At 42.9% G+C, this 18,711-nt stretch overlaps 1 protein-coding gene and 1 long non-coding RNA gene across 5 annotated transcripts in view; both read right to left on the reverse strand.

Annotated features, from left to right (window-relative positions):
- LOC6536526 (homeobox protein homothorax) overlaps nt 1-5,924 on the reverse strand; it is a 137,740-nt gene extending 131,816 nt beyond the window's left edge. For 2 of the 3 annotated variants that reach the window (XM_002097066.4, XM_039376384.2), the window contains exon 1: nt 4,950-5,885. The gene's annotated coding sequence lies outside the window, so the exon portion shown is untranslated. Of the gene's footprint in view, nt 1-4,949 lie in introns of all 3 variants that reach the window. The other variant, XM_039376385.1, reaches the window with a different exon arrangement.
- Nucleotides 5,925-9,291: 3,367 nt separating this feature from the next.
- LOC120321946 lies at nt 9,292-11,297 on the reverse strand. Of its 2 annotated transcripts, XR_005561679.1 has the most exons (3): nt 10,845-11,287; nt 9,590-10,507; nt 9,292-9,526 (listed from the first exon to the last, which is right to left on the reverse strand). It is a non-coding gene; the product is annotated as an uncharacterized LOC120321946 (long non-coding RNA). The 2 variants fall into 2 exon arrangements; XR_005561678.2 differs by having other exon boundaries at nt 9,292-10,507; nt 10,845-11,297.
- Nucleotides 11,298-18,711: the final 7,414 nt, after the last annotated feature.

Consider the following 18,711-nt stretch of genomic DNA (forward strand, 5'->3'; position numbering starts at 1 on the left):
AGGCTTGTTAGTTGCCATTGATAAGCCAACAGATTGGGGGAAACTCGAAGAAGTCAAATGAGCAGTGGAAATGATGGGGAGTTGATTGGGGATATGGAAAGTCTTCTGGCTAAAACATCCTGTGGCCAAAAACAGCTCAAAAGTGATATAATATATCAACAATAAATATGTAAAGTAAAGTCCATCAAACAACTTGTGTTTCATTTGAATAAATGCATTAAAAAGGCAGTAAACTGATAATAACAAACATTAAATCTATATGCTTCCGACTGGTTTAATTTAATGTGCAAATTATTTACCTAATTAAAGACAACTAATCCGTAAATATTATTAGATTCCGCTTGCAAATGTAAACGACTCAATTATATCGAAAATGATCAATGAAATAGTTACAGTAAGCTAACAAGACTGTAAAATGTCATGTTGACAATTTGCTTATTGAGCTTGAACAGTAATGCTTTTTACTACGAAATAAATAAAAACACCTTCGTAACACAGATCATTAAATAAATTTTCTGAACACAGAGTATTTAGTTACATTTCTCTTGGACCCACGACCACTTTTGGTATCTCCAATTACTTTTATTTTTCCATGTCACCACCAAAGAAGCTCCAGCAAACCATAAATCTTGGCCTGAAGAAATGCAGTCTCTTTGGGGTATGGAAACCCAGAGTCTCTTCCAAAAATGTCGTCTATCTTGGAAAGGTCTTGACTTGGAAAATGTTTAAGCCCTTAGCTGCTTATGTTAATGCCTCCCCCCGATTCCCTCGGGGGAAGCCTCTTCCTCACATTTTCCACAAAAATAAAAAAAAAATGTTTAAAAATGGGAAAGAAAAAAAACACTCGTAGAATGCCATGCGATATGGGGTTTTTTTTTAATATGGATGGTCGGATGGACACAATGCGTTTGAACAATATTTTCAACACAATATGAGAGAGGAAAATAAATCAAATTGATTAAATTCGAACAACGAACAATCTGAGGCTCCAGGGCGAACAAAAGATGAGCCACGAAATAACCCACAGGCTCATTTAAATAATAAACCACTAAAATCGTAGAGAAGACAACGAATACGAATACGAATACTTATACGAATTTAAATAAAAAACCGTTCACAGCCTCCGCGAACAAAACTGAAAAGTAAACCATTAAAAATTACTACTAATGTGCACCTTACACAAAAACCTTTAACCAAAAAGAATGAAAGAAAGAAAGATCCCATTGGGGTTCGTCGGCACCGACTCTTTCAGCGGAGACAAAGGCCACGGCCACAAAAGTCACGAATCTGGGCTCCCCTGATAATGCCCAATATCGGAGTAAGTTCGACCCACTGCGGCGACACTGGATTCCAAACAAACGAGCACCGATTTATCTTCGCAGAACCTCTTTGGTAAGCCGCCTTGGAGCTTTGCACTTGGGAAAAAGTCTAGCTGCAGAATGTTATTTTCAATATTCAAGAAGGAAGTAGTTTGGAAGGAAGTTTTGCCATCCAATACTCATAGAATTAAGGTGGCTACCCATGCATGTCTGCGACATTTAAGCATCACTTCGATTCGATCTGTATGATTGGTACACAATTATTTCTTGGAGTGCAGCTACTTACTGCCCCAATCCTCGAGGAAAACTACTGCGCATAAATTGCGCTGGGAGATTGCTTAGTGGTGTTGGTGGTGGGGAAAAACTAAAACCACTTAACTTAATGAGCATCAAATATCCGACTTGTCCGTATCCGCACAGCCATATCGTTTTGGCCGCAATTCTCGATACAAATCTATTATTTAAGACTGGCTGGTGCCATGGCGCTGCTACTCTTCTGGCCGCCGCACTAACATTTCAATTAATAAACCAAGCCGAACTGCCCGCTCCCGGCACGCAGAAGTAACGCCCGTAGAGCGGAGAGCGGAGAACGGAGAACTCCCACTCCGAGGAATTCCCGGGGAACTAGGAACTCCCTCCGCTCACCTTTTCGAGCAGTCGGAACAATAGCTAAGTATAATCACTTTGTTTGCACCTTTGGGAATAGCAAGTGACAGACGTTGGAAGTGAATGTGCATGTGGATGGGGACAGGGATGTGGATGTGGAGGTGGAGGTGGATGTGGGTTATGTGGCGCTGGGGAGTGGGTGGCGGTGGCGGTTGTTCTGAAATAGTTGCCAGATACTGGCAACGAATCGGGCAGATCGGGGGTCGCAGTTGCACATGCCACGTGCAGCAAGTTGGACGTCGCCACTGGCGTTGTTGCATTTATGAAAATGAGCTTGTGTCCCGGACGGCGGGGCAATTTGTAAACGAGACAATTGACCAAATGCACGTTGTGACTCTTTTTCTCTTTGCGACTTGATTGCCGGGCCCAAATGGACAAAGGGCCAAGTGTAACAGGTGACACGGTGTCTTGCATCATTGTGGTCGTAAAGGGAACCACTTCGGTGCAGATTCTCTGATTTACTGGCCATTCAAAACATATAACAATTGGGTCGTTCTGTAAATTTGAATACAGCTTTGATAAGTAATATGGGGGAATCAAAAACTTCTAGTGTTCTCTGATCAGTATTACCTTATGAGCTGTAAAATAGCAACAGAATGGAATAAAATTTCGTTGATGTTAAGTTAAGTATATTAAATTCTTATTTAAATCCCATTACTGACTGTACAGAACTGTAATTGTGAGCACCTGCTCTGCTTTCCGCCATTTTTGTTGACAGCGATCTCCCATTTCGGTCTGGAATCCATTTCGATTATCACCCACTAGGCCACATCCACATGGCCCCCTCGTCGAATGGCTGAAACAATGGCAAAATACCTGGCTGAGCCTGCCAATCTGTGGCCCAAAAGGCTGCTCTGGGCACCACTGCAAAAACTGCAACTGAAAGTCATCCAAAGCGGCTGGTGGGACGACTAACAAACCAGGCGAACTGCATGCCCATTTAGAGCGACTTTCGGGACGACCTGCCACCGGAGGTCCTGCTCCTGCCACGCGGCTCAAAGACAAAAGCCAAACGCCGAAAGCCGAATGCTGAAAGCTGAGAGCTGAAAGCCAAAAGCGACCGACAATTGGCCAATGGCAAACAAAATGTGGCGATCCACAGCGATGGCGGTAAAAGCCAGGAACAACAACCATGGCGAGTGGTAATAAAAGTGAAATTAACAATCAGCGGACGCTTTACGGTTGACATTTCACATGACAGGCTAGTAATGCGATTTAGCAGGATAAAGGACAGCGGAATGGAATGGATTGGAATCGAATGGTTTCCCTCTGCAAAAGGAGTGCAGCCCAATCGACCGACTGACTGCAACAAATGCAAGCGAAACCGAACAAAAATTGCAATAGCAAAACAATTATTGGCTTTGTATTGTCCGCACACGAAATGGTCTGATTTTGATATTTGCTTTTATTTTCCTTTTTTTTGGTTTGAGCTGGTGAACGAGAAGTGAAGAGAAAGTTAATTAAAATAATGAAAAATTCCGTTGACAAATGTCTCGCCTGTCGGATTGTCACATTGCATACTTAATAGATACTAATAATAGAGTTTTAATTAAATAGATTATGTGTGTGGGTTTCCTATGTGTGTGTGGGTAAGTGTGTGTGAGTTTGCAGTTGTGCATTTGGCATTTGGCATTCTGCACTTTGGCTTTCTGCAACATTTGCATATTTGCGTGCTTCCGCTCGGCGCCTTGGGATCTCTCGATGGCATTTTGTAATAAGCAAATTGATTTAAAATTGTCAGTGTGGCTCAGTCGTGGTCTGGCCAAATTAGATTCTGCCTCTGCGGAGGCGGTGCGACTCGATAAATATTGGATAATGTGGGTGGTCCAGTCGGAGTTGGGATCTTGGACTTTCGGGTTTTCGGGCTTTTGGGCAATTATGCAGGATGGTGGCCCAGATTCGTAATGGCATTTGAATACTTAATCGATAATGAAATGCCAGTGATTTGTTGAGCACGGTACACGAGTTCATTTGCGTTCAGAGTGAATTTTAAATGGCTTTAAGTAGGAGTTTTCCTTCACTCATCGAATTGCTTTAATTTAAACAAGATATGGTAAGGCTAGAAGAACATCCCAATGACAAAATACATATTTTAATGAAATTATAAAAATTAAACAAAACAAGAGAGAACGCTATAGTCGAGTTCCCCGACTATCTGATACCCGTTACTCAGCTAGTGGAAGGGAGAAGGAGAGTCTTAAACACAGTTTTTGCCGGTTTGTAGGCGTTATAGTGGGCGTGGCAGAAAGTTTTTTGGCAAATCGATAGAAGTTTACAAGACCAATACAAAAATGAAAAAATATCAAAACATTTTTCAAAAGTGTGGGCGTAGCAGCTTTGGGCGGTTTGTGGGCGTTAGAGTGGGCGTGGCAAAAAGTTTGTTGGCAAATCGATAGAAATTTACAAGACCAATACAAAAATGAAAAAATATCAAAACATTTTTCAAAAGTGTGGGCGTGACAGCTTTGGGCGGTTTGTGGGCGTTAGAGTGGGCGTGGCAAAAAGTTTTTTTGCAAATCGATAGAAATTTACAAGACCAATACAAAAATGAAAAAATATTAAAACATTTTTCAAAAATGTGGGCGTGGCAGTTTTGGGCGGTTTGTGGGCGTTAGAGTGGGCGTGGCAACCTGAATCGACAAACTTGCGCTGCGTCTATGTCCCTGGAGTCTGTATACTTAATCTCAACTTTCTAGCTTTTGTAGTTCCTGAGATCTCGACGTTCATACGGACAGACGGACAGACGGACAGACGGACAGACGGACAGACGGACAGACAGACGGACGGACAGACGGACATGGCCAGATCGACTCGGCTACTGATCCTGATCAAGAATATATATACTTTATATGGTCGGAAACGCTTCCTTCTGCCTGTTACATACTTTTCAACGAATCTAGTATACCCTTTTACTCTACGAGTAACGGGTATAAAAAGCAAAAGTCATTTGTTTACTTGACTTACCAATCAATTTACCAATCCACCGCCAGTGTCCCAGAGATATCCACCGTTGTCCTTCGTCCTTTGTATCAGTTTAGTATCAACTAGGAACCATTAAGTGCGTTAAGTGAGTCTTGCATTTGTCCATTTCAATCCATTTCAATCACATGCTGTTTGTCAACAAGGTTTTTGCGCGCAATTTGCCCGACTTGCGCCACTGTACACTGACAGTTCTGGCTGTCAAAGCTGGCCACTGAGAGCGCCGTTTGGGGCCAAAACATAAACATGTCACGCCAGAGAGAGTAACGGAGAGGATTTGCCGAAAGAGTCCTTGGGAGAGTGACAGCGCGAAGGAGTAAGTCGCACTCACACTCACGCACACCTACACACACGCACACACAGATTCGGAGAGAGAGAGAGCGAGCGAGCGAGCGAGCGAGCAACTAAAACACTGTGGGAATTTCCAAGGGGGGATACGGGGATTTTCCGGGGGGTCTACGGGATAACGTCTACGTCTAACGGTGCTCCCACTTTCCTCCGCTGGCGGGTTTTTCCTCTAGCACTTTCTGGTGGGGATTACGGAGCAACTGCCATTGTCCAATGCTCCGTGCCGAGGAGGAGGGCTATGGCTATCCCGATTCTAGTGGCATCCAGGAGCGAGATGCACCGACAACGTGGCGGCGACAACGACAACAAACACGTCTAACATGGCGACGCGATGTCCTTTCTCCATGTCCCTCACGCACACACAAAACTTCTAATCTCGCGACTATTTCGATTTTTCAGCCTCCAGTCGCTGCTTTCACCGCACTTTTTTTACTTGAGCAACTTACGTTTGGTGCCGCAAGTGAGTGTGCATTTTGGTATTTTTATTTGTTATTTTTATCTGAATTTTGTATTATTATTTTTTTACGTTTATTGGGAACAACAAAAGCCTGGCCAAGAGCCCACTCGCGTCGCGTCGCGTTGCGTTGCGTTTGTCAAAGAGAGCGACAAAAGCCAAAATCTCACAGCGTCCCCACAGCGAAACCCAAACCAAAATCAAGGACCAAAAACGTTGCCGCCATCGAGCCACGCACACACACACACACACACGCGCACAGCGAAAGCATTTCTAAAAGTTCGGCCAAAGAAAATGGGCGAAAAAAAGTACGTGGAACGTGGAAAAGTGAAGTGAGCATCAAAGCGCACGGGACAGAATAGTTTTCAACCCGACCATCGTTGCACGGTGGGCGGTGTGCTATGCTGTGCGGTGCTGCGCCCCACTCGGCATCCCCACCGCCCTCCCCCAAAGGACACCACTCCCCACCCAACCACCCAGCCACCGAAACCCATTGAGCCACTGAACCACACGGCCAAAACATTCCTCTGGCAGCGGCTGCTGCGTCTAAAACCGAAAACAATAAAAAGCTCCAAGCGGAGCTTGTCAATTTCAAGGACGACCGCGGAAATGCTCTTCCAAAACCGAGGTTACACATTTTAAAATATAAAAACTGATATTAAATTGTTTATTTTAAATTAATTTAAATTTATAAATTCAGTTTAATGTATACAAATGGTTGTTATCAACATGTTGATATGGTAGTAAATATGAAGAAAATGTGTTTTGAATAATACAAAACTAGTTATATGAAATAGGTAGAAAATATTTAGTAAATACTTCAAAATGGTTTAATGTTCATACAAAACTGTGATATTATATACACTTAATACTTTTTAAGAAATAAATAATACTTTAAGAAATGTTCATATAGTAATACCCTGATTCTGGACCCACTATTATTTTTTCCTGCTTTTCTAGGTACCCCGAAAACTTTCGAAACACTAGAAATACAATTGCAAAACATTTCCGGTTACCCTTCAAATATTAATAGAATTTTCCCCTTTACCCATACGACGCGCAATAAAACGTAATGCCAAATTTGCAACCCCGAGTGCGATAAGAATATGGAAACCCACGCACGGCGAAAACCCTTCGATGTGATAAGGAACCCCTGGCTTAAGGTACGTGCACAACAGATGGGATTTTTGCATTAATGAAATATTTATACAACTGAGCGTTGCCAATGCGCCCATCGATTGCCATATGCCCGGCTCCACACGGAATCCTCTGGTGAAACCGGGTGGCGATGGGGGGAGGGGCAAAAAAAGAGCCGTAGAACAAAGCGTAGAAGAATGCTGGCAAAGCCAAAGCACGCGTTGACACTTTGCGCTCAACACTCGCATGCGAACACACGGAATTGGAATTGGAATCGGAATAGCATATATGCAGGACTCTCCTCTCCGGAGAATTTGCTCCGGGCCCGTCATCAACGAATGTCCTGCAGCCCCAAAAGCAGCAGCATCAGCATCCTCCTCAAATTGCTGGAGTTGTTCATTGTAAACAAAGGATGTGCGAACTCTCTTTCGCTGTTTTTTATTGCTATTGCTATTGCTATTGCTGTTGCCTTTGCATTTGACTGAGATGCTGCTGCTGAGCGGAAGCTTCCGGTTCTCACTGCGCAGTGGAAATGGACTTGGGAAAATCGAGAGGAAAGCTCGCGGAAAACCCAGTGGCAACTGGTAGTCCGCCTATCGATTTGGCACACAGCGCCAGCGCCGCAATTTTGACAGCTGTCAACGCGCCGAAGGACACTTTGGGCACACCAAACACCAAGCACCAAACACCGACCATCGAGGAGCAGCCATCGAGCATCGAAAGCCGCCTCCTTGCGGGAAGAAGGTAAACAAATTGAAGCGCACACTGCAGGCACAATCATTTATCAAATGTCCATCGGACATCGGCCATCGGATAAGCAGGGGCTTCCCCGCCAGGAGCTGGAACTGGAAGAAGCGAGACCAGGAGCCGAGCGGCCAGGGCAATTAAACAATGTCAGAAAGCATTTAGCCGGCAAATGAATGTCACCAGGCGGCCGAAGGATGAGCTAAACTACATGCGAATTAATGAGCTGGTCGTGTGGGTGCACTGAGAGAAATCAAGGGTGTACAATAAATACTTGCCCAAGACAAAACAAGTCGGTGTCGCAATATGATATATATGATTTGAAATTATAGTTCTTTTTTTTAAATTTTGTCAGGACCAAGAAAAGCGTTAAAAAGAAAATAGGTTTTTAATTCTTTCATTTTCCTAACTTAATATTATTATTACATATTTGGACATTTATTGGCACACATTTTGTCGCAGTGCACCGAGGTCAATATGGAGAATCCGCTGCTGGCGCGATCCCTTGCCCGCTGTCAGTATGAATTTTTGATAATTTAATTAGAGTGCCGCTGCTCAGGAGCAAAGCAGCAAAGGAGCCAAGGAGCAATGGACGGATGGGCAGATGGTTGATGGTTCGGACCACTGGCAATTGCTTGTAAAAATGCGGCTGACCACGGCCCAGCCCCATTTTTCCGGCCCTCACGCACACCAGGCGTTACAAACGGAATGGAATTTTCATAATTAAGCAATTACCCATTTATTTTTTTTTTTTTGTTTGTAACAAAGTCGGCATACGTTTTGGTCCTTCGAGCCGCGTGGGCGTTGCGGTCACTTAGCTGACCGCTTCTCCATTTGTTCTGGACTTCTCCTCCGTTGGGCGATTGTCATAACTGGGCTTCTGCGACCCTTTCGCATCGGTTGGGCCGGCTAACGAAGACGAATTGGTTTTTTATTCAAATTTAATTTATGCCCGGCCCTATTCCTATTTTGGGGGCCCATTAAAATCGCCAAAAACAATTGAGACACGTGATTTCTGCGGCCTCCAATGTGTCTCCATGAGCCGTGCGTGCCTGCCCGTCATAAGCAAGGCCGAAATGGGCGGGGGCATCAGTGGGTCAGTGGGGGGCGTGGCATAGTGACAGAGTGGCAGGCTGATGTCAACTAAATATCATCACCTAAGCAGATGGCCACGGGCTGATAGCCATGCTGGCGACATGGACACGGCGTTGCGGATATTTGTTAGGTGCAAAAAATGATGTTTCACTTGGGACGGGGACAGGGCCACTTCGTCATAACGACATTGGACATTCATATCTGTTAACTGATAGGGATCTGGAATGGCACAAGTGGGTGGGAGGAGCTGGACAGGAAATTTGTGGCCTAAAGGGCTAAAAGGTTGGTTAGTGTATACATTCGTTTCACTAGATGGAATGTAGGTAGGGGAAGAGCTTGACTAAATTATCACAATATAACAAACTTGTAATTCCGTTCTTAAAGCTGTTAACTTCAATGTAAGACCAAGGATGGTTTAAGTCCTTAGCTTTATAAGTCATAAGCAAGAGCCACTTACTTATCAATATTAACCGACCGATCCATTTTATACTTTAATGTAATTACTTACCAAATGTAATGACTTAAGAACCTCTATGACTTCACCCTTCGTTAGTTATCAAAAGTTTGCTTTATTTAAATTTTAATTTAGTTCAGCATTGATGAAGATAAAGTATTTGAATAGTTTTCCTCATAAATGGAATCGATTCAGGCTGCCTGTTATAAAACCTGGCTAATCTGAGCTGCTTATCACGTTCCCACGCCACGAGATCCACCTTCCGCCAGGTAGACAGCCACTTGTCCCCGTGATTTCATCATTCGCGACAGAACTGGGACCTGGAGCCTCCTGAGTTGGGGTTACACATACTATAGATACTACGAAGAGTGGGTGGCTCCATTGTATAATTACCAAGCTAAACAATCAGTGCACATTCATGGCGCTGCTGTCGTCATTGACATAATGCGACAAGGCGACCCAACGTCATGGCTAGCTCGGTGATAACTCACAGATAGTGACTACCGACCGATTCCAGAACCAGACCAGTCCAAATCCCCCGCACCTCCCCCGCGGATAGATATTGTACAAATAGGTGGACGTGTTGTACACTGGCCTGACAAGATAACAAAATTAGTGCCTTCTAAACATTCCCGCTCAGATATTGTGATAAAAATTTATAGAGTGTGGGTTGTGGGAGAGTGTGTAACTTGCATACACTCACATACAAGTAGACTCGTATATAGTAAACCGACCGAGATTTATTGCCCCGCAAATCTGTCAACGCACAGAGCCGTGGGGCAAACACGAAAATATTTGAGTTTGCCTTTTTGCCATGGAACACAGAGACTGTGTCCTCCTCTTGTCATTATATCTGGATATCTGGATATCTGGGTATCTGTTTTTAGGAGCACATATTTGCATAGTGCCAGAACAGTAGCGATAAAATGTTAACTCGCCGATTAGCGTTTCAGCCACGGGTAGCGGCAATGTATCTGTATCTTTGTGTCTCAGTAGCTGTAGCTGTATCTGAGGAACCAAGTATCCGGCTATATGAGTATCTGCGGCCCAGAGTATCTGTAAGTGGACAAACAATTGCAGTCCGTCTGCTTTTTTCTGCGCCGCTGCTGTTTTGCTGCTGCTGCTGTTTTTGGTGATAAGATAGCCTTTCGCTGGAGCCGAAAATCATAAATTACAAATCATTACGCAGACGGCGGACTGACTACTGTCGGCATCTTCAGTAATAAGTGGACAACTCTCGGCTCTCATAATGCAACTGGACGACGATTTTTGACATGTACATGAATTAGACGAGCGGACCCCAAATGAGTTCTGCCAGTCCGCGCAAAACAAGCGGGAACAGAAAGTCCATGGGGAAGCCATAAAAAGGGTAGTATAACGATTAATTTTTTCCACGTTGACATTTTAGCTTAATTGCACTTCAATAATCCCGAAAAAATACGAAAGCAAAAAAAAATGAACGAGAGGGCTTAAACAAGAACAGATACAAGGCTAAAGCGAAATGGCAAAAATGCGTAAAAGGGCATGAAAAGCGGCAGCCGACAGAGCAGATACAATTTTAATCCCACGGACTTTTGCTGCATAAGCACTGGCCGAGAAAAAATCAGCAAAAAATACAAATAAAATAAAAAGTATCTTGAGGGCTTACCAGACGGGGGGAATCCGAGTCCGAGTCCGAATCCGAGGCACGTTGTCAGCAGAAGCTGAAGCAGAATCAAGCCGCGTTGCAAGTGGGCTGCGACCCCAAAAGCGGCCAACAGCAGTACCGCTAACAAAGTTGACAAGAAGTAAAATGTCCGACGGACTAATTGGCTTAAACGCTGGCAAAATTTATTTAAGCACATTAGTGGGATTTGGTTTTGCCATCGCCATCGCCAACGTTTGCTTGTATCCGTACATGTTGTTTGGTTCTGTGTATCTTTCAGTCCGTGCATGAGTGTTGTCCCACCATCGATTCACTTGATTCACTTGACCAGCTGGCTTTTGGTTCTTTCCACTTGACAATAAGTACATTGGCTAAAACTGATTTAAACACTTTCCGCGCTTTTGTGGGGTTCATTAGCAAACGAAAGGGTTTTTGTGGACAGTAACATGTCAAACTTATATATGAATCTAGGAAAATCAGAAAAACATTTATTTATATTGGTAAATTTAAAATTAATATATTTTTTGTGGGAAAAAACTAGAAATATATTTTGCAGTGATTTAAAGGGCCTGCCGAAAAATAGGAAAAAAAAACCCATTGAATCCCCCCAGCCCATCCATTTTAATTAACCCCAAAGCAATTGTCACTTTTGCTGTGAATCTGGGCATGGCATAAATCATTCAGCCCAAGAATCCCCAACCAAATTTTGAAGCCATTAAGCCACAGACCCTTAACCCCCAACTTCCCATCTCTACCCTCCCCTCTTACGCAACTTTTTGTCACATGCACAAAATATTCGGTTCTTACCTTTTTATTTAATTAGCTAATTTCGAGTGACCCCAGTAATTGGTGGGGATATACATAATTAAAACGGCTGGCGGGGAGTGCAAAGTGCAAATGTATCTCACGGATACGCAGCTGAGCTCGATACATTTTTAATAAAGTCGAGAGGAGCGAGCGTTCTTAAATTATTCAAAATGCTCCAACGTTCCCCGGATTTTAGATATGTCGTTTCCAATTTTACTCCCGCATCCCCACTGAATGGATCTCCCCCTCGGCCCAATAATATTTTGATCTATTACCAGGATACCCCAAAAAACGAAAAAAAACAACGAACCTAATCGTCGCATTCATACAAAAGAAATTAAAAATACAAAAACAGCAACAAATTTCTCACGCTGCTCGGATGCGAAGATTTAAAGATTTGAGTTTCGATTCCAATTCCGAATACGAATACGAATCCATCTTTGAGTCTATCTAAATGGCCCGACCCCAAAGTCACTTTCTCCCGTTGTCTCTGTGTGTATACATTTCACACCCTCAAAAATAGAAATTATCTTTGTGCATTTACGCAAGTTTTTAATGCTATTAGTTCCATCTTAACATCTCGGTTCTTTTCAGATACACCATTCTCCATTCTCCATCCACCATCCCATTCCATCCCATTCAATCCCATCCCATCCTGAATGCCATCCGAAGTGAACCAAATTGTCTGTTTCTGTTACCGTATCTATATCTCTGGATACATCTCCGCTCTGTGTGTCCTGTGTGCCTTTTATTTCAATTCTATTTTCTATACACTCTATACACTCGCTCGCTGCGTTGCACTCAACAAGAGCGCTGGTCTGGACGCAATTTTGTTGGCAATAAATCACCCAAAGTCGACATTAAATCTTTTTTCCCTTCTTTCATTCTTTTCTTCTCGGTTTTTCTCCTTGGCATTTGCTTTCCCTACTTTGCGTTTGACTTTCACACAAACAGAGCTCATTGCACATGTCTCGGGGATTACGATTGGACCAAATCAGGGTAGCAGTGTCCTTTCGATTTGTTCCTTTTTTGTTTGGCTACACTGAGCGAGAAACCGCTCACGTTAATAGGGCATCCTGCTCACCTTCCAATAATGAGGTATTAAATTCATTAGCTCTGTTTTATAATAGGTTACTTCACTAATTTCTTATTCTTCTGACATTTATTCAAACAGATTCATTTCAAACTATACTAATGAATCTTAAGATAGCTACTGTGTCAAGTAGCTCCTAATTACAAACTAAATGCATTTTACAAACAAGTTTTTTATTGTTAATATTATATTCAAATCTCTATTATTATTCATAACTAATAGTCTTGGTTTTACCTCAGTGTTCGCCACCAAGAAAATGAAAACCAAACTCAAATTGAATTTGGAAAATGTGAAAATTTAAATTTGAATGGGTGCTGCAGGCATTCAGCTGGCTGATTAACAATTTCGTATAGGCCGCTGAATCTGAATCAGAATCTGAATCTGAGTCCGAATCCACATCCGCATCCGTATCCGAAACAGAGTCAGCTTGGCCTGGCCAGGCAGAAAATGAAACATTTCCGCAGCACATTAGCACTTGCCGAACAATGGACCAGTACCAAGTGCCCAAGTGGCATCCATCAGATACCCGGAGCAGTGAGCTCGGAGCAGGGGCTGTCACAGATCTGTCAGCCGGCGGGACTGTGAACAATCGCAGGAAGTTCGAACAAAAACAGCCTCGGAAAACAGCTTTGCAGGCGACCCGCTCTTCCTGCGTTTCAATTGACGAGCAAACAACAAACAATTTCGCGCTTGGAAAAACAAATGGAAGGCAGCCAAGAGAGCAAACTCAACATGCGTTCAACTAATAATTGTCAAAAAGTCAAAGTTAATTTCGTATTCCACGGCTGCAGCGGCAGGAGCAACACAGTGTTGGCCAGCTGGCTATATTCTAGCTGTTTGCTAGTTGATTACTGTATATTTTAATATCCTTTATTTAGAATTTCACCAACTCTGTGTCGTCACAATTCAGGATCCGAGTGGAAGGGTAAGCGCACAGGATAAACCTGAAATTTGTGACGAGTTAGGCGGCTCAGTGTCAACCACCAACTGCAGCGTCCTGTGGTATCCCTTTCAATATCCTTGTACTCTTTGGTGTCGACCAGCGATCTCAATCAAATGTGTTTTGTTATACATTGACATTCATGCGCTTTGCTGCTGCTTGTCTGTCAACAATTAGCACGCTATTCATCACGTCACTTCGCCGCTGCTGCCTTTTGGCTTTTCGACTTTCCGGGGAGGCTTGGCTCGAGTAGGGTCAAAGATCCGCAGCAAATCCGCCATCGCATCCGCAACCGCATCCGCAGCTGCAGCAGCGGATAATGCGGCTTCACATTTGCCAATCACACACGTGGTGCGGCTCGACTTGTAGTTGCTGGTAATCTCTATCTGGATGGGCGATTTACATAATTAATGCGAACACCACTCTCAGGATCTTGACTAATTTGTCTGTAAATGTCGCAGAGCGATCGTCTTGACTCGTATGCATACCTAATCGCGGGGTTAAAGTCAATAACCCAAATCGATATCGACCCAATCCGGACTAAATTTAATACGTTAGCTCATTTGACCGCATCGGTCTGGAAACTCATTGGCATTTAAAAGTCAAATTTAAAAGTCACTGTTCAAAAGTCGCTGTGATTTCGTCTATTTTACTGTTGAGAATCCATGAACTTGATTTGAATTTTCAGAGGGAATTCGTTACGGATGATACTGAATAATACTGACCTTTGTTTGGCCAAATTCCAGAGGGTCACATACTTGAATTGCTGGCCATAAAACCAAAGATCACACTCAAGATGACTTACAATTTTTAAAATAGATTATAAAACAAATAATTTACTAATTATGAACGCACATCCTTTAGATGTTTGCTTATTCTTAAGTGGAATAAATATTTTAGTTGAGTTATAAATTCATATCCTTTAGTAAACTCCACTTTATAAAGACCCTAAAGTTCGCTAAATCTGAACCACTTATTTGCCTTTCCCTTGTTTCATAATTTTAATTAAAATATTTAATTTTTGCCCATTTTGCAAATTTAGTTTTTGCACAAAAAACCGTTTGTAAACACATGCGTCAGCTCTCAAAAATAGCTTAGATCGGCATTTTGTGTTTCTTGATGCTTTCGGATTAATTTACCAGAATCGACAAAAACATTTTAGCTTAGTTTTTGAACTTTGCAGCTTCATTTAAATTTTTGATTGGCTTCCCTGCTGCCAAAAAAAATATATATGCTGTATATATGTATATACAGAAACCCATATTATAAGGCGCCGAGAGCTCGTTTTGCCCAGAAGTTCGGAAAGATCCGTGTGGACCCGGCTAATGAGCAAATGGCGTTCATTGATCGCTTTAAATTAATCTTTTTTTAATTTTTTGGGGGTTACAGATTAGACGCTGTCGAAGCAAAAGTTCAGCGCAGTTCAGTCGACCGCAGCAACGTAATTAATATGCAAATTATAATCCAGTCGACTCAATTCCCAATCGGCTTCTCACACACAAAAAGCAGCGGCCCAACCGAAAAAGTTCATGATGAAGATGAAGATGAAGATGGACATGGTCCATCCAAATGCGGTTAAGATTCGAATATGCCCCAAAACCCCGGCTCAGCTCCACGACTTTGCACGTGTTATCGGCGGCGGTCCAAAAATGTTTGGAATAACTAATTGCCAGCTCTCTCAGGTAGCCAAAAACAAAAAAAGCGCGCGATGCTCGATATGTGCAATCAAATTTGATTTAGCCGCCTCGACCGATATTTATTTATGGCCACATACTTGGCTTTGAATTTCAGCTGGCGCAGCGTCGTGGCGCATAAATCTGTACGGTGGGTGCACTGAGAAAAAGTGGGTCAACAAGAGGTGGGAATTCAGTAGGTCACAGCCAATTATCGCAAACCCTACTTAAAAATTGTAAGCCCCTATTATACTGGCATTTTACACATATAATCTGTGCAACTGATTGGGGAGTAGATCCTGTATCTTTGAGATACTTTTCTCCCAGTTTGGTGCGAGTGCTTCGGAGGTGGATATCCGCCGCCATCGGTGCCGTAAATAAGTCTGATGGCTGCACTTTTTGGCATGTCGGCAGGCCCATCGCGGAACGCCCCGCATTTGCACTAATGAAAATGGATCTGCCTGCACGGGCCGCCGCTCAATTGAGTGTGCCTGAATTTATGCTGTGGCGACAGGTGCCCCCGATGCCTGGTGCCCAATCCCCAATCCCCAATATCCATAATATCCTGCACCTCAGGTCGTGTGCGTAAGCAGCTCGCAATATTTATGGGGATTCGTTAGACGAGAGGGTTGCGGTGTTGCGTGATTAATGTTGGGGTAGGCCTAAAGTGGAAGTCTTCTTTGGGCCAGAAATCGATGCTAACTCACTATTTGGCATAATGGCTGATTTGTAATACCTTAATATACATTTTGTGTTGGGAACTTCGATGTTATATAAGCAAATTCCTGTCTTTAAATGAGCTTGAGTAACTAACTTTAAATCACAAACAGACAACGAATGTGCGACTATTTCGACCTACTCAAATGACCGAAAAATTCCTCAACCAAACCTGAAAATCGCATAGCACCCACTTTCAGTGGGGATTGCGGATTTATAATCCCCTCGGCAGCTTGTTGATTTTTCTCTTACACCAAAAGCTGTCAGTGTTGTGAGCGCATACTTTTCATGAAAATTGTTTTTCAAATAAATTTTCGACCCACACACATGCGCCGCATTCTAGCAACCATTCTGATTCTGTTTTTGGGATGGATTTGAACCCGAACGGGATCGATCGATGGATATGGATCGAAGTCTCGTTTGCTTCACTGTTTGTTTATTTAGACATGCGCGAATAGTTTCACTCACTCGATGGGATCGGCGATATCTTATAAGATCGGAGCTGCGATGATCTCCTCTTTGATCTCGCGACCAGAAAGTGTGTGGGGCATTTCATTTTGTTGGCCCGTGATTAATCAAATGCTTAGAGGCCAAGTGGCAGGAGGCAGTGTGCTGGTATGGGAGGGCATAAAAAGCGGATTGAATGCCAAAAAGAGCAACGGCAACAGCAACGGCAACAGCAACGGCTACGAAAATATAATTAAATATTTATCAAAATGTGTACGGCAACGGCAATCCGAACACTTGTCGGCCTGCAACTCCTCCTTCCGTCCAGCTGTCAAAAAGTGACATTTCCCACATCAACGGCCAGCGAATGCGATCCGAGCGGAATCCTCATTTTCCTCATTTCGCTACAACAATTTAACATTAATTCGCAGTCAAATAATGCTGCATTTTTTATGCGCAAATGTCGTCGTTGTCAAGTGCCAGGCGGCAAGCAAGGATCTGTTTTTTTTTATTTACTTTTCACTTTTTAGGGGGACGAGACAGGAACTGAAAAGCGAAACTCCACTCCGCAGCGGGCCAACAAAATGGAACTCTAACGGATGTATTAACGCATTGAGTGCCCTCCTGCCAACCCTGCTGGTTGCCCTGCTGGCTATAGAACATACACACAAAACACTTCCATGTGCCATCTATATGGTATATTAAAAAAACAAACAGGCCTGCACTCAAGCTGCTGGTGGTTGGTTGGTTGGATGGTTGGATGGTCGGATGGATGGATGTTGGATGTTGCTCATCCAACCAAAAGAGCCTGAACTGGCAAAACGACGAGGCGTCGGCGGCCCGGCAAAATGTCAAATGTCAGAATTTGACATGCGTGTGACATATCAGTGGCAGCTTTTACATTAATCAAACTCCCTTTTTCTTCGGGCCCATGGAAAAGAGCAACTGGCACTGCCACTGCCACTGAAACTGAAACAGAGCCAGAACCCGAGCTGCACTGAAAGAAGCGCTAATTGGATGTGGGAGTAGGCTGTTCAGGTATTATCTGTACTTACAGAAATTTAGTTCAGCAATCTGCCAACTACTTCTTACTGAAGTACTCCATACTCATAACTGAGTTTGAATGTAATAAAAATAGATTTATTTAAAAATTTATTCGTATATGTATTTACAATAAAATCAAATAACTCCTGCATTGCTTTCAAGGAGTATCAATGCGTTCTTTGCTTTAATAATAATATTATGCATTAATAAACTTCAAATGTGTAGATAGGTTACGAACACTTAAAATTTGAGACACGCGCATGAATAATGTTGAAACTGTCTAACTGATGAGAGGACTTCCGTTTAAATGGTCAGTGTTAGTACTTTATTTTTCTCAGTGCTTAGCCAGGGCCAGTGGCAGAAACCACCGCCAACGATGACGATGACGGGATGGGAGATCCGTAGAGCCACCGCCACCGCGAACGGGAACTCGGAACTGGGAACTCGGGCCCGCTGACGAAGATGCTACACAATTGACACATTGAATTAGGGACATGACGCCTTCTGTTGCTAAAACACACAAGCCCACCTCCTTCGACCCTCCGGAAACCAACCACTCACAATTCACAACTCACAACTCCCGCTTCCATATTCATTTACTGCGATCTGCGGCGTTTGAGTTCAGCTCTTCATGCTTCTCACAGCAATAATCGAATCATGTGAAACTTATTTTTGGAAATGCGGTTTTCGCTCGTTACGCTCTATTATGAATTTCGATTGGGCTATGTGGAAATTGAAAAGCGTGAAAATGCATATGCCTTTGCCGTAGGGCAATTCAAATCGAAAGGATTACAATGCCGTCGATGAATGGGAATTATGAGAGGGAGATCGCATTGATGAATTTTTACTGCTTGGAAATTAGTTGTATTTTTACTGCTTGGAAATTAGTTGTATCATTTGTATCCCTTCATTGTGTAATGCAGTATCATAAATATATTATGTCTTTTCTTAGATTAATGATTATTTATAACAGTATTATTCATGTTTTTGAAACTTATTTTAAAATTGACTTAAGATATAAGATATAAATGAACTATATTTTTCTATTGATGCCAATTGCGTGCGAAATGTCATTAAATGAACTATGTATTTTACAGAATAAGATAGCATTAAGTGCTTTGCCGGCTTAATCCGATTTCATGACCCACG

Source organism: Drosophila yakuba, chromosome 3R (genome assembly GCF_016746365.2).
Source record: "Drosophila yakuba strain Tai18E2 chromosome 3R, Prin_Dyak_Tai18E2_2.1, whole genome shotgun sequence".
Taxonomy (NCBI): domain Eukaryota; kingdom Metazoa; phylum Arthropoda; class Insecta; order Diptera; family Drosophilidae; genus Drosophila; species Drosophila yakuba.